The sequence below is a fragment of the Zerene cesonia genome, chromosome 3 (genome assembly GCF_012273895.1).
Source record: "Zerene cesonia ecotype Mississippi chromosome 3, Zerene_cesonia_1.1, whole genome shotgun sequence".
In the NCBI taxonomy this organism is placed as follows: Eukaryota; Metazoa; Arthropoda; class Insecta; order Lepidoptera; family Pieridae; genus Zerene; species Zerene cesonia.
In genome coordinates, this window is record NC_052104.1 from 6,958,407 (window position 1) to 6,970,845 (window position 12,439).

The 12,439-nt window shown below is 30.8% G+C and overlaps 1 protein-coding gene across 2 annotated transcripts in view; it reads right to left on the reverse strand.

The window, feature by feature from the left end:
- LOC119839509 (protein artichoke-like) overlaps positions 1 to 12,142 on the reverse strand; it is a 56,211-nt gene extending 44,069 nt beyond the window's left edge. For both annotated transcript variants that reach the window (XM_038365820.1, XM_038365819.1), the window contains exon 1: positions 11,939 to 12,142. The gene's annotated coding sequence lies outside the window, so the exon portion shown is untranslated. The remainder of the gene's footprint in view (positions 1 to 11,938) is intronic.
- Positions 12,143 to 12,439: the final 297 nt, after the last annotated feature.

Sequence of the window (12,439 nt, forward strand, 5' to 3'; positions counted from 1 at the left end):
GAAATATCATAATATCATCGAGGATTTTAATTAAAATATATTGAAATATATGTATACAATACAATTTCAACAACCTTGAATACAACAAATATTTCAAAAGTGTTTCGTAATATTCTACAGGTTGAAAACACTTTCGTCAAATTCATTTTGCCTTAAGCCTGTTCCATTTAAAGTATTGTCTGTAAAACACGTATTACTAAAGAGCTTCAAATCAAATATATTTGAATGAAACCATCTTTCCCTGCATCATTTGGCTTATAAAAATAGTACCACTTATTAACAATATTCTGTCTCTTTCCCTCTTAAACTATCTGTGACAAACAATTGAAATAACCGAAACTTCATCTCATTCAGTTAATTTCGTCGAATAATATTCAAAATACATATTTTTTTAAATATTTTTATATCTATCTAATGATTCATTTTTCCATGAACAGCATAGTTCTCACCGCAATGCTAACTATGTCATACGTGCTAAGGTCACTAAGTACCGTTAATACAAATGGCAAAATTGCCCAAGTTACGAATGTATTTGAACAAAGATTGAGGGCCGCGCCTCTCAAGCCTGTTTGAATAGCCGACATCGTTGCGCATAATCGCCTTCCTTGCCTCACAGTTTATTTTAGAATACATTGGAATGTAATTGGTATTCATGAAATAACTTATTTGAATATAAATTGGCCCTTTGTTAGTGTATGATTTTTTCTTTGCGTTTATCACAAACGTGCCTATTCTGCTGTATTATTATTACTTGTTTTTCACAAACAATAGCGTGTTCGAATCTCGCCTCATGGTCGTATTTTTTTATCTAATAATTTATTTTTTGTAATATTTGTATGGGGACTTTAATTTTTTTTTTATTTATTTCGAAAAATACCTCAATCAAATAGTATTTAAAAATATTATTGAATAAAATTAAAGGTCTTCAACTGAATGAGGAAATTTAACACATAAAAGGGAATGTAACTTTATTTCGCTTGAAATTTTCACTTCTATCCTATACGATCCTATCCAATAACAACCGAAAACTCAAATCATGACTGATACACCGACATTGCGAGATAGCGGAGCCTAACTTTTCCAATATCGCTACACAAACTCGCGAAATACTTTCATAAGCGATTTATAATCATCGGATAAAACGTCTCCTTAGAATTTAACATAATCTCAAAATTACATCTACTACTAATTCATAAAGAAAAGCAGAAAACCGCCGAATCTAAGAAACTTCGTGAATAATTTTCCTTTTACGATCCTCAGACAAAAATAATCGAATGGAAGTTCGAAGTAGTCCGCAGATAAATGGCATAATTCTGAAACGAGAGATCCTATTTGCAATTGCTGCTAACATTTTGTGGAAGTTGGCTTTTGATTACTCTATTTATTACTTTAAATGTTAATTTACAATGATAAGGATATGAATTATACGACAATTTCGAATTAAAGTCAAAATTAGAACAATTCGTTGTTTTGATGCGTTGTCGTTTTCCTTCATAACTGATGTAGAAAATTACACAATGGAAGTATTTATGTTACATTTTCATTAATATATTTTTTTTTACTCTGTTAGATCCCTCAATATATATCTCAACGAACAAACATATTTGTAACTTCAAAGAGTTGATAAAAAGGCCTACTTGCGTTGTTAAAATTACGTATATTATTATTATAACTGGGTTTACCGTACACACGGTTACTAACCAGCATTTCAAACAAACTCATGAAACCGTTAAAACAACGCACGCAAATATTTTGCCTTGCATTTTTCTAGCTCAGTACGGAAGTATTTCAAGACATCGATTAAATAAGAAGTCTAAATCAAATCAAAAACTCTTTATTGTGCAGTTTTACAAGATGACTACAAAGAAGAGAATAAATTAAATCAGAAGTATGAAGAGTACAACAGGCGGCTGAATAGAAATATCTGGGATGATTTCTCGTATTAGTGTACATGGTTGTTAAATTGAATTCAATATGAATATAAACTAAATAGGTACTAATTTTCAAGCTGTTTCACGAAGAAAATCTTTCTTATTTCATAATAATTTTTATGAATAACGACCTTTATCCAAAAACGTCTCCCGTAAAAGCAGAATTAGGGTATTAACACTGTTCCTGATAATTTTTCCAATTTTCGCTCCATCCTTGGATATCTACGATTATTTCAATTTGTCAAATTGTTCCAGCCGTTCTTGCTCCTTTTGGCTTATGAACGAGTTTAACGTTCATCATTTTTTTTTCTCTATCATTCATTAATGTCATTTATCCTTCAAATTTATCGAATTATTAAATTTTAATAATACATGACTAAATTCATAATTTTTTATTAGATCTAGTAGGCCACTTTTACCATTTAACACGCATTTACAATCGTGAGAAGTTTTAAACAATGTAATATTGAATATGAAACACTTTCACACTGACTATTAATCCGCGATAAAATGATTTTTAATATCTAATTACACGCATGTCCGTATGCACCGTTAATCTTTCACATTCTTGCGGGTAGAAACAAGAATTATTCAATTAGCAATCCTAACTGTGACTGTGTCAGTTAGATAATTATAATTGACAGATAGAGCTTTGATAGAATGAAGCCTTTTTAAATTTCTTACGATAATTTTTTTATTTTTAATCTAATTAACAGTCAAAGAAGTATGTACAATTTTACTTGTCCTAGATTGATGTTGTATTTTTCTCTCGTCACCTTTGGAAGTCCTTTTCAGAATAATGTAGTTCGATTCATGAAGTGAATTTAATTTTTAATTTTATAGCATTGAAATGCATTATTAATGTGACATTTTGAAAGAAGACAAAAAAATTGATCACGAGGGATTTGAACGCACGTCTTTTCGCCAAAACGGAGCAACGGTTTAAAATTTCTCATTAATGAAGTGAATTTTATCGATGCAATTTTAAGTAATATTCCCACTGTATACAATATTATATGCTGACCCCGCAAACGCTGTTCTGCCTTACTTTTATCATTTAAATGTATGAAAAATAAATGTTGGCTGGTTCTCAGCTCTTACATATATTATACCCGATATGCACAAAATTTCATAAAAATCGGTCGGGTCATTTCAGAGAAGTATGGTAACTAATACGAGATTTCAACTGCAAGTTTGGGACGATCTTCGTTTCAGTCATCTTATCGTACTTATAATATTATAATATAATAAATTATAATTATTATTATTTCAATTCCTAGTGCCGTAAATTAGCGTGTTTAAACAAACACACCCTTTAGCTCTGAATTACTAGTATAGATAGAATCGATTAACTTGGACTTCTGCCAATGGAATGGGCGTTATAGAAGAAAACTTTATTGCGACATTCACATTGTCAAGTAAAATATTTTGAAATATATAAATCTTTGAGCATTATACATTTATTTCTTCTACGCCTCTTCTAAACCATGAAGTGGATTTTTAATTTCCACTGGAAATTTAAGGAGTCCGAATAATACAGGTTGATAAAAATATTTTTTACAATGTTCATTATATAGAAAGTAATTTGTTCACTTTCACTGAATACACTTTAAAAAACTACTCTAACACACAATGTCTTTCAATATTCGTTCTTTGTTATTCTTATATCTTCATAGAATGTAACATACGTTATCTCTATAAGCACTTTATTTCTATGAAATCTTTAATACATTAAAAAAAGTAAAATTTAAAATGCTATACTGTGTAAAATGTATGTGTATAAAAGTGCGTTCGTAATTCAAACCGGCGGCGGGAGATTTGTATGAAGTTATCCTACTGCTCTTATTGTACTATGTTATTACCTAGTAACTTAAATTTTAAAACACACTCCATCGCACTGTAGTATATCACCTGTCCTTCTCTTTATACAAATAAATAAAGACAATGCCAGGTGAAAAACTTAACGCTTAACGTTAGCAATACATTGCTCATACTTCTCGTATTGTTACTATATCTCAGATTTTACATAAGTCCGTTATAATTGCATAATTTTAAGAATAAACATTAAAATTTTCGAAATTGTCTTTCCGCGAAATTTTTATATTTAATTGACTTTCGCCGAATGAAACTACATACTTTGAAGCCACGTTTTTATTCCATTGTCTCAGCACAAAGACGATTTGAACTTATTGTTCAGACGCTTTTGTATATAGGGAGCGATTCTTAGAAAATAATATAGCATTTCACGCTCGAGAACACATAAAAAATAGGATACTTCACAAGATTAAGTGTACTTACACCTTCTTAAGTTAATGAAGAGCCTACATTAGGGAGTGAAGAAACAGAGCGCAAACACATTTCATTTTAATGACAGTTATATTATGTTTAGCCTCAGCGTTTTACTATTTATACAAAATTGCAGAATAACAGTGCATTTAAAAAATTATTAAACTGGCTGAAAGAATGATTCACATATTGAATACAATTTGATAACTGATGAATATCATAAAAAGTAGTTGGTATATAATATAATAGTAAGAAAAATGTAGAGAAATATTAAATATGTATTCTCGAAAATACAAACATACTCTTCGACTACTTACGTCATTTTAAGAACGTAATACGTAGAACGTAGTATAATGTACTGCTACTTTTTCGTTTTTAAATAACTGTACCGACATAACTGTATAAATTGCCCATATCAACTACATTATCTTGACTACTATTCAAGGTTTACAACATTAGAGAAAAAAAAACATTGTAGATTTAAGGTTTTGAGAACAAAAAAAGCTTACTTGTACCATGAATATTTTAGACAATTTTAAATATATTGAATGTTTCACTAGAATGAAACCATATTTCTTCAATAATTTGTTAATGAAAGAAGTACCGCTCTTCTACAATTATTTATTCGAGTCAAAATATATGAAAAACAATACAGATTTAATTTTATGATTATGCGGTTTGTAGAATTACTTCTATTCTAGAACAAAAGGTCAATGGCCGAACCGTTACAGTAGGCAATAATTGTGAAGAAACTAGTTTAAAAAGTGGCGTTAGTTATACTACGTTTTTTTTGTTTATTATTAAATTATTAAGAATAAAGGTGCGGCCGATATTATACAGATACTGCGCTTAAAGTAGAATATATATTAACAGAATTTAAATAATTATATTTTTAACTTTATTTTGATTTCATACATTATAAATTTCGTAAGGATACGAGTAAATGCCAAATAAAAATCAATTTGAAACAATACAATTCACAATTAAAGGTTTCGTGATATTCGGGACACGTAGCGACGCTTTTTATCAACTTTTAAATTTATTTTCATCATACAAATTGTAACATAAAATGAAACAATGGAGATAATTTCCTTTTTATGACACTCGATGATTTCATTTATATTTTACAAAATGTTTATTAATTATTCAAATAGCTGAAACAAATTCACAAATAAATACAATCATTAAGAATATATTGTACACCTACAACCACCACCAACCACCAACGAACTACAACAGCACTATAATAATATATACATAATATCTACTCAGTGTAAAATATTTTAAAAAATCTGTTTCGATTATTTATGTTACACATAATATCCTTGTGGTACCATAATCCAAATATTATGCTCTATTGAAAATGTAATCTTTACTCCACTTATAAATATGATTTTTTTACTTGATCTAAAAATATTTTAGATATTAGTTCACTAGATCAACCGTAACTAAATGCTTAGAGATGGTGACCTACTATTAGAGTTCCGCGCCACTATTTCGAAGGTATAGAATAACCGAAATAATTTGTTGAGTTGTTACGTAGTCTATTTAGTACTATTTTGCTTTATATGTATTTTTAATATTTTGCTACTTTAAGTTATAATATTTTTAATATCATGAGCTTGTAAATTTTTTTAGCAATTGCTCTGATATCATTAGCACGCATTATAAATTTAACAGAGCTTTTTGCCTTTTGATTCTCTTTTGATTACGATTCGAGGAGAATGACAAAAATTGTAGTGAGGACTAAAAATAAAAGGAAGCTAATATTATATGTACGGCTGCGAACAAAAAATCTGTTCTAAAGTATAATCTTGTCTTTAAGAATCTGATAGTCAGTATTATCTACTCCTCCACATGGAAATATCTGTATGACTCCAATTTCCTTGAACCAGATTCTCGTTGCAATACGACCCATTTATGCGTAAACCTATATTAGATTTCATAAAGTGGTAGTCGAGCCTTTATAGATGAATTCCATATTATTCTGTAGACGTTCGCAACACAACACTGCAAGCTATCTTGTTGATGCAGAGTGGCTTGGTATTGAACTGCTTTCATAAAGCACTGTACTTCCAGAGGAACTTAATTTCCTGTCACATTATAGTCAACGTATGTTCACTATACTGTACCCAGGTTACCAGTAGAAACTTATAAATTTTCTACATTTGTAAATGCCCATGTTTGATATAAGGTATTTCTTCTAAAGTATTGAGTAGCTACTCATTAAATGGTCGAATGCCAATAGATTTCACCTTAGTGTACATTGAATTTTTACATCGAATTTGATTAACAAATTAAAGTTATAAAACTAGTAAAATAACTACCAAAAAGATGAACATGTTATATTTACATACTTTTAATCTAAAATAGTATTTTTTTAACTATCCTTGGAAGTTGTAATTTGCTTGGCTTGATTTATTATTAAAACCATTGCATTACAGAAAAAAGTGAAATACTTAACGTAGAAAATAAATTTCTTAAATTACCTCTAGATTCCAGATTACTCCATCTATTTACTTAACAGCCACTAGCGGCCGTCTAGACTCTCTACAACTAAAATATTAACAAACATCCTCGAACATTTACCCTTATTTATTAAATTACGCTACAGTTAAAGTAAATTTGGACATTTACTTTAAAGCTTACCCATATTAAACCACTACATTCCTCAATAAACGTTGGAAATTGGAGAATTGTTCTTTGGAATGAAAGTAATACCATTTCTCCTCCATAATATGCAATTTAAGATTTTTGATTTTTTTATTAAACAGGCTAAATTTTCCCGTGGAGAAATAGAAAGTTATTACCGTTGGCTATTTTGGCGAGGCTCCGTAGCGATTGAAGAGAAGGTGATCATGTTGAGGCTCAAGGCGAAACATGTAGCTAAATACCGAAGGCGATAAGAAACACAATAGTTTCTGTATCACCTAGTGTACTGAGGTACAAAGTCTAAACTTTGTGGTTCTTCTTATTTAATTGAACGTTTAATTATTTACTGGTGAATTGACAATTGACTACTAAGTCATAAGACTAACGTATAATATATAACGCGGAACGATTCCAATCGGCATAAACTCCACGAATACTCAGATACATTTCACGTTCAAATATGATAAGATTTAAAAATTCTTGACATTTTTAGAGAAGATCGATAACATGATGTAGAGCGTGCAGAAATGTCGATTTATAAAACGTCTTGCGTTCTTTGTAACTGCCGAATAAAGCTGACATTGAGGGATTGAAGGCATCTAGCTGAAACTCCGTATATCAGCGAACGTAAAAATATTAAAGTTGTACCTTTCCACTAATGCTCGGTGAATAACCGTGTGCATCGTATCCTGTAAAAGTTATGACGAATATAAAACTTTATAACGATCTCGTATCGACACATTGTTAGAATTATGTATACTAGGAAGGAATATAGGGAAACTTTTAAGTTGACATATTTTCATCTCGTTAATATTTAAGTTACGATTCAATAACTTCACTATTAACACCATTAAAGTACCTTAGCACTTGAATGTTTCGCCACGTGTTAAAGGTGCCCTTGACGTTTTGTATTGACATCCAATATTATTATTTATGAATAATTAACAATTTTCATCGTGCAATAGAATAATAATAATCATTAAAATTGCATGATACATGCATCGTTACAATTTAAAGGGATGTTGACGCGTGTGACTAACTCATTACCAAAATCTCGTCAAACTAAACATTATTCACTTACGACAACGACACTCTTCACTTAGAAATGCTTTCAATTGTCATATACACCTTTACAAGTGACGTAAAGGTTGTATATCGGATTGAAGTGGCACAGTTACTTCATACATGAAGCCCGGAACGAAAACAAATACCTTCCTAGTCCATCTTGTAGAAATCAGTTATACAATATAAGAAACTGTGAGGCGGACCAGTCATGCTCTCATAAACTGGAAAATCCGATTGCCACGATTACTTATTAACTACACGGATAAATTGATTTTCATGTTATATAAATTCCTATCTGACTAATTTAATTTGGATGGCTCCGATGCAATTATATATTGCTATAAACTTTCCCCATACACATGTTATGGCATATGGTTTGATCGTTGTTTCAAGAAAAAATATAACTGAGATGATGGAGCATAACTATTTTAATTTATTTCACAATCAGGAACTATTAAGAAATCAATTCAAAATTAAGAAGTTGTGGATTTATATCATAACATGATTAGCACTGAAATGTCTATTTAAAATGATCGAAATTAATTAGAGTGACTCATCATCAGATCAGTTATACTAGACAAATTCGTTAAATACGTTCGTTCTTACGTTAAATACGTATTACTCAATAATTGGATGATAACATACAATCGATGAATCAATAAGAAGATAACGAAAAACAAAAAGACTTCCTTATCATTTCTGCTTATCTTCTTTAAATGGAACACCACTTCCTTAATTGATAAGATAATGTATACTAGCTTTAAGCTTTTTTAAAGATCTGTTTACGAATATATGCACATAATCCAGCCTTTTATCTCCAAAAGAAAGTGTAATTTCAAGATTTAGACGTGACTCTTTATTTTCATTTCTATGATTGAAAAAAATTTTAAATAGCAAAGCGGCTTCAAATGACGTAAAACAAAACATACAATTCACTTAACACGAGTTGTGCAAACAACGCAAAGAAAGTGCGTATATTTTATTACGGATGCCTCATACTTTCTTCTCTATACGGCTCATATTTCAAACTCAACTAAATAAACTTATCACATTACTTTTACTCGCTGTCAACTTAAATTTAACGTCGTATATTGTCCTCAGTTAATTGCATATGTTGTTCCCTAGTTCTATAAGTGGGAGTTACTAAAACATTCTCACTGGAGTACTAAAGATGAGCCACCTAACAATAGTTCAGACGTAGGCAATATTTCACGTCTAAAATATTATAACTCCTACATGCGACGAACATAAACAACGAAACAACAAACGAAAACAGTATTTCGACTGTTGTTTAGTAAGAATTCAAATATTTTAAGCTTAAGAGAACTTTAGCAGATAAAGCGGAAAAATAAGCTATGTATGCTAATCAAACATTTCAACTTTTTTGTTTTTTTTCATTATGTTGGTAGGTAGGTAAACTAAATCCTTTTAATTATCGGTTAGTTCCCCCCCTAAATCACTCCTTTACCTGTTCTGTCTAATCAAGTATTAGATATTTTAAGGCAGACACATAGTATACACTTTCAAGAAGAAGAGTTTAGTTGAGTAAGACTCACAACACCATTATAAAAGAAAATTTGCATAATATTATATATATACTAGCTCGACTAGCAGGAACCTGCTGCTTCACTTACGTCCTACCCGGTTAGAATGCAGGTGTGTATGCTATGTGTTATAGGTCCCAAAAGAGGTCTTTGCGTGAAAGAGTAACAAACATTCTTACAAACTTTCAAATTTATAATATTAGTAGGATTAATTGATTGGAGATGCTCGTATATTTCTTCTTTCTTTTATCTTTCAATTTAGTATTGCAACGTGGTCATTAGATCAAAGCTAATTATTATGAAATGAGAATATATAATATTATATAAAAACTTTAAAATTGTAAAGAATACAGTAAAACTAAAAGCAATGAGAAAACGGTTAGGTATTACAATACAGAGTCTTACATCAGTAGCGTTAAAATCACTCACAATTGAGTTTATTATTTTGTTTTGTACGAAAATTGTATCAAATTCTTGATTCAATTTGCAAGAGTCCGAAATGTTTCTAATGTTTATGTAACATTCATTTTATTAGTTAAAAAGTAGGAAATAAATAAAAATGTCGTTTTTTACTTTACCTGAATCGTTTTTAAAATTTAACACTCCTGGGTGTGTACACCGCAAATCTTATCATTTTGACTTTTAAAAATATATTTATTAATTTACAAACATATAATGACTCAAAACTCTTTGTACAGAAAATACAATTTAGGTTCACATTCAGAAAAAAAATCCATTTTATTCTTCATCTTAATATATATAAATCTCGTGTCACAATGTTTGTCCTGAATGGACTCCTAAACCACTTAACCGATTATAATAAAATTCGCACACCATGTGCAGTTCGATCCAACTTGAGAGATAGGATAGTTTATATTATTTCAATTACGATAAATGACTACCCGGGCGGAGCCGGGGCGTGCAGCTAGTATGTTTTATAATACACTAGCTTTTGGCCGCCGCCTTGCACGCGTTAAATTTGGAGTATTTAAATCGATGTTATTATACATATAAACCTTTCTCTTGAATCATTCTATCTATTTAAAAAATCCCCGTCAAAATCCGTTGCGTAGCTTACAGGTTTAAGCATACATAGGGACAGAGAAAGTGACTTTAGTGAAGTATTAAATTCATTTCAAGTTATAAATATATTAAATTCATTACAAATTTTGGATAAAGCTCTCTGGGGTAATAAAATATTTATTAAAAAGGTCATCGAATTTGTGAAAACCCATTTCTGTAATACGTAAAGTTAACGAATGTTGAAGTACGTAAAAAATAAATTTTATAAATTTTATGTTGGATTTTAAATGAAATATATTATTCTACAATGGATTATTTGGAGTTTGCACATATTTTTTTATTCTTCTGTATATGAATTCTAAATGTAGATTTAAGACGCAGTCAACGAGAAAAACTGTCTACTAAATCCTAAAATGATACAACTACCTATATATTTGAGAGCCCTATTAAAGTACCTAACCTTTCAACAAGTCCACAAGAGAATAGACTAGTTCAAAATATCCCGCAGAATTTTACTACTGTTGAGTCACAGAATCTTGATTGGTCGTTTACTAACACAAGTGAACGGTAAACCAAAATACCTCCTGCAAATATGACTTGGTATTGTTTCCCTTCTGGCTCAGTGGGTCACGTTCAACATCTGATGCAATTTGTGATCATTCTCATTCCAGTTTATTCGACAATGGACCGAAATTAGCATTATTATGTTGTTACAATGCACGTTATTTGGCTTGGAGAGCTCGTAGTGTAGTTTCCATGTTTTAATGATACTTTAAGTAACCTTTACACGAACAAAAAAATCAAACAAATTAGTCTTTTATAAGAACAGATATCAATCTTTAAACCGTAAACGGGTTTTCCATCTTGCCTATAAAGTGTTGAATGTACGTGACACGTACACAGAATGTATATAAACAAGATATAACTCAAGAATGCAGTATAAAGAGCATTCAATTTAGACCTCACTACAACAATATATAAGAACTTCATCATAATAACTACTGACCACATAAAACCAAACACGGCATGATTTGTATGTGTCATTTCAAATTGTTTCGCGAAAGAGCTTTAAGCTCATAATAGTAAATAGATAATGGCGTTGACCTACACTACCTAGATTTACTGATTTTTACTCATTTATCATATATAATAACAACATTGATTGAATATTCTAGTAGCCATTAAAATAAAATTCATAATAAAATGTACACGCGGACGTACGTTAGCGGCAACATTCAGGAATAACTCCGCGGTCGTTTCTCGCAACGTATGGATTTTTCACATAACTAAATATTTATTCATTCAAATGGCTCAGCGTTGCTTCGCGAGTTATAAAACAAATATATTCCACGGGAACGCAGTTCCGCACTAAACTTTGAAGTTTATTCATATTGATAAGTGGTCGTTTAAAATGCAAAGTGTTTATCTGAAACTTGCCTTTGAAGCGTCGAGAGTTCCTGAGGATCCAAACTATACACACAGTATCACACACAGAACATTTCACAGATCGATTTCGTTTCACTGCACTAAGTTTATCACTCGTTAGTTATTCGATCGTTGATTGTTTGTGCGGTGAGGGCATAGACCTGCGCAGTCGCCGGTTACCGCGGATCGAGTACCGTTGAACAAGCGCCGAGCGCCGGAGGGGTCGGAGAGGCTCCGACATTTCATTTCTTTGCTCTGTCGTGATTTTTTATCACGTTTCTACTCTACCTTGCCTACCTTTACCTTGTGTGGTTGAAGTTACGCTGCGTTAAACGCGCATTGGTCAGGTTGCGATCACTTGATGTATTATTTAAATGTGCGTTATTCAGATGAAGTGTTAAAACTAGCTAGTTATATATAGCTAGTTATATACAGAAGCTGTGACAATTTAAAAAATAATAATTTGCTTATCAGAATTATTCGGAGAAAGTATTCTATGTATCCCATATCTAC